Here is a 5,108-nt window from a genome sequence, read left to right on the forward strand (position 1 = left end):
GTTAACTTGGTCTTTGTCTATTGTCTTTGTAATTATTACACAATGTGTATCAGCTACTTTTACTTTTGTTTTTGCACATTGGCGTGGGATGTTCGGTTTCCTCAGAGTTTTTGTACAGTTCCCTTTAACAGAAGGAGTCAGATGTGACTGGAGTTCTGCCCAGAAAACATATTTTCCTTGTAATGGTAGATTTCACTGGAAGGCTCTTTTGTATGAAGGAGTCAATAAATCTTTCACCAAGATCAAACTCACTCTGTGATAACACATTCTACTGTTGTTCAAAAATGTATTTAAGAATGCAAGTTAACTTACAATGTGATAGTTTGTCAGTATTGTGTTGATAAATTATTTCTTTTGAACCCAAAACACGTTTCTAAAAAATAGATTATTGCATGTTTAATCCTGTAATTTATTCATACACACCAGCCTATAGCAGTCTTAATGAGTATGAACTGGTGACTTGTTTTATGAACAATGTGTGTGAATTCTTTCCACTCCGTAGATTTCACTGGAAGGCAATTTAGCCTTCCAGTGTGAAAAGATGCTTGTTGGAGGAAGTCAATCAATCTTTTGATCAGATAAAAGTTCATGTGTGATAAGATAACACATTCTACTGTGGTTAAAAATGTATTTAAGAATGCAAGAATAGAATAGAATTCTTTATTGTCATTGCACAAAAATACAACGAAATTGGATGGCAGTCCTCTTGGTGCTTATAAAAAAAATGAATAAATAAAAGCAAATAGAGTTCTAACATAGTACAAGACAAAATAAAACATACATGTCCAGCTATTCACAGACATTCACAGACAGCCCCCCTCTCTACCCTCCCATTTTCCCACATACATTCTGTAGTGCATGTTTTTACTGTAATCCGACTATTAACAGCTCGTGCCGGCTGTAGTACGGGTGCCCGCGACTAGATAAACTGTGTAGACACTGTGGAGAAAGGCTTCAGGGATGCAAATCCCAAGTTAACTTACAGTGTGATAGTTTGTCAGTATTGTGTTGATAAATTATTTATTTCGAACTAAAACACGTTTCTAAAAAATAGATTATTGCAGGTTTAATCCTGTTATTTATTCATACACACCAGCCTATAGCAGTCTAAATGAGTATGAACTGGTGACTTGTTTTATGAACAATGTGTGTGAATTCTTTCCACTCAGTAGATTTCACTGGAAGGCAATTTAGCTCCGTTTGAAAAGATGCCTATTGAAGGAAGTCAATCAATCTTTTGATCAGATAAAAGTTCATGTATGATAACACATTCAACTGTGGTTAAAAAATGTATTTAAGAATGCAAGTAAACTTACAATGTGATGGTTCGTCAGTATTATATTGACAAGTTATTACTTTCGAACCAAAACAAGCTTCTAAAAATCAGTTATTGCAGGTTTAATCCTGTAATTTATTCATACACACCAGCCTATAGCAGTCTAAATGAGTATGAACATGTGACTTATTTTATGAACAATGTGTGTGAATTCTTTCCACTCAATAGATTTCACTAGAAGGTCGCTTGGCTTCGTTTGAAAGATGCTTGTTGAAGGAAGTCAATCAATCTTTTGATCAGATAAAAGTTCATGTGTGATAAGATAACACATTCTACTGTGGTTAAAAAATGTATTTAAGAATGCAAGTTAACTTACAATGTGATGGTTCGTAAGTATTATATTGACAAGTTATTACTTTCGAACCAAAACAAGCTTCTAAAAATCAGTTATTGCAGGTTTAATACTTTTAATTTATTCATACACACCAGTCTATAGCAGTCTAAACGAGTATGAACATGTTACTTGTATTCAATTCAATTCAAACAACTTTATTAATCCCACAAGGGGCAATTCATTTTGAGCAGCAGGTCGTTGTGGTTCATATGGCCCACATGGCCAGCAACAAATAGTCAATACATAAATAGTCGACACAACACACATCAGACAACATGTAGCTTAGAATAGACACATTAACAATGTGTGTGAATTCTTTCCACTCAGCAGATTTCACTGGAAGGCGGTTTGGCTTCGTTTTAAAGATGCTTGTTGGAGGAAGTCAATATTATTTTGATCAGATAAAAGTTCATGTGTGATAAGATAACACATTCTACTGTGGTTAAAAAAAGTATTTAAGAATGCAAGTTAACTTACAATGTGATGGTTCGTCAGTATTGTGTTCAGAAAATGTTTCTTAAAAAAATCATTTTTGCAGGTTTAATACTTTTAATTTATTCGTACACACTCACCTATAGCAGCCTAACTCTAAATGAGCACAAACACATGGCTCTTTGTATGAACAATACAGTGTGTGATAGTGATAGTCAACAATGAATCACATTCACATTTGATAAATACTTAAAATGCTACCATTCCCACATCTGAAGGAGCAAATATGACGAGATAATAGAGATGGATCATGTTTTTGTTTTGGCTGCGGGCCGATATTTCTCTGGAACTGCAGGATTGTTATTGAAGCATGAGTGTGTTGCAGAATGAGCCTTTCAATGCCAGATACAGGAGCTCACTAAGCATATAATGGTTGTTATCATTGCGCCTTCAAAATACATGACAATGATTCTATGTGTGTGTCCTGTTTCCAACATCATCTGATTACAGCTTTGCCTTTTTTAAACATCTCAAACACTAGTTTTGAGCAGATAAGTTCTTGTGGCCCAGCAGACATTTTAACATGTTGTAGCAGGAAAAGCACAGGTGTAACTACAGGTACAACTCAATACATTAGAATATCAGTAGTTAAAGTCAAATAGCCCCAACCAAGTACTGAGTGCATATAGATGGACAGACTTTTCAGAGGCCAACATTTCCAAATTAAACATACTTTTTAAAATTGGTCTTTTGTAATATTAACATTTTTTTGAGACACTGAATTTTAGGTCTCCATTAGATAGATAGATAGATAGATAGATAGATAGATAGATAGATAGATAGATAGATAGATAGATAGATAGATAGATAGATAGATTACTTTATTCATCCCCGAAGGGAAATTCGGTTGTCACAGCAGTCCGGTATTCAAGTACAATAAAATACAATAGAATAAAATACTGAGGTAGCATAAATAAAAACAACAATAGAAAAAAACACAGAATAGAAAAAGGACACTTAAGAAGTTAAAAAAGAACATCAGTTGGTAGGATGGTTGGCAAGATGATGGTAATTAAACTGGTGATATGATGCAACAATGCTATAGTGACTAGACGGTATATAATAATAATAATAGTACAGTATATAATATAATATATATAATATGTAATAATAGATAATAAACAATATAAAAATAAAATGAAAAATATAAATAAAGTAATTTTAAGTAAAATAATATGATATATAATATATAATAATAATAGTAATAATAATAATAATAATAAATAAGGCCGGTAAGGCCGGTATATAATAATAATAATAGTAGTATATATAACATTTTGTTGCTTTATTGATAGTGAGAGATAGAAAGGGGGTGATAGAGGGGAAGACATGCGGTAAAGGGAGCTCAGGCCGGATTCGAACCCGGCTCCGCCACAGCACACGGCATACATGGTTAGCGCTCTACCGGTGTGAGCCACCGGGACGTCCCCATTTCAGTAATGTTGGTTCTGGCAGAGGTAGATGAATTGTATATTGTATATTAAATGTAAGCCATAATCATAATTGAAATTAATTACATGAATTAAGACATGAAATGTTTCATTCTGTGTGTAATGGGTCTATATAATGTGTTATTTCCACTTTTTGAATTGAATTTTCTGACATAAATACACTTTTTTATGATATTCTAATTCATTGTGATGAACCTGTAATAATAACTTCCTTCCATGTGGGTTTATCTTTAGCGAGGTCCTGATATCATGCCTACAGGAACACTTAACATGGAAAAGAGCCAGCAATAATGTTACTAATCATGCCGTGCTCTGTGCTACGTCTAAATGTCCTGCTGTGAAAAGTCATTAGATGCTAGTTTGTCTATTATTTCCTCAGATGTATAGATTTTTTTTAAAAATTAAACAGAGAATCCTCTAAAATTCCTTCCATCTATACTATATGGAGTGCTAATACTGAACAGCAGGCTAATTATGCAACACTATAGGCAGTGTCATTCACTGAACCTGCAGCTACAACTACGCCTCGGCGCCAGTGTTGTTGTTTTGTGCTCTTATCGCTGGTTGCAGAATTGTTTTTGTTCATCATAACTGTGATAAGCATCGTGCAGGGCCGTAATTAACTCTGTTGATGTGTTGATACAAGAGCTGCATTGTTGCTTCTGGACATGTTCACACGTTCATGTGATTATTGTGTTCATATACTCTTTTTTTTTAGATTTCTAGTTCTTGTCTCAGTTCCAGTGTTTCAGTTTCAGTCTGAAGATACCTGTATTGTTCTTATCTCTGATTGCAGAATTGTTTTTGGTCATCATAACTGTGATAAGCATCGTGCAGGGCCGTAATTAACTCTGTTGATGTGTTGATACAAGAGCTGCATTGTCGATTCTGGACACGTTCACACATTCATGTGATTATTGTGTTCACACAATCCTGGATAAATACCCTTTAAAAAGCCTTTACTTTACCTAACTTTACCTTTAATGCTGTCCTTATTAAAGTTAAAGGAGACTTATTCTATTTTCAGGTTCATGCTTGTTTCTTTAGATTTCTAGTTCTTGTTTCAGTTTCAGTCTGAATATACCTGTACTGACCCTCTGACCCCCCCCCCCCCCCCCCCCCCACCCCCCCCCCCCCCCCCCCACCCCCCCACCCCCCCCACCCTAAACTTGGCTGATGTTTTGATATCGTCCCCCTTTGGGGATGCATTCAGAGTTTCGCACCATTGTTCTGTTCACACCTGGATAAATAATTTGGGCCTCCATTTCTCCATACCATCATAAATGCATCCCCACTTCCATTAGGGAACTGAACCTGGTTGAACGATGATGGTGATGGTGATGTTGATAGTGATGATGATGATGACGATGAGTTTGATATTGACGATGAGGATGATGTTGTTGATGTTGAGGTTGGGGACTTATGTGGTTGACACTTCACCTGGAATTGCCTTCTGTTGCACTATTGTTTTGTTTGTTTTATCTTTAGATATATA

The sequence above is a fragment of the Centropristis striata genome, chromosome 8 (genome assembly GCF_030273125.1).
Source record: "Centropristis striata isolate RG_2023a ecotype Rhode Island chromosome 8, C.striata_1.0, whole genome shotgun sequence".
Classification (NCBI taxonomy): domain Eukaryota; kingdom Metazoa; phylum Chordata; class Actinopteri; order Perciformes; family Serranidae; genus Centropristis; species Centropristis striata.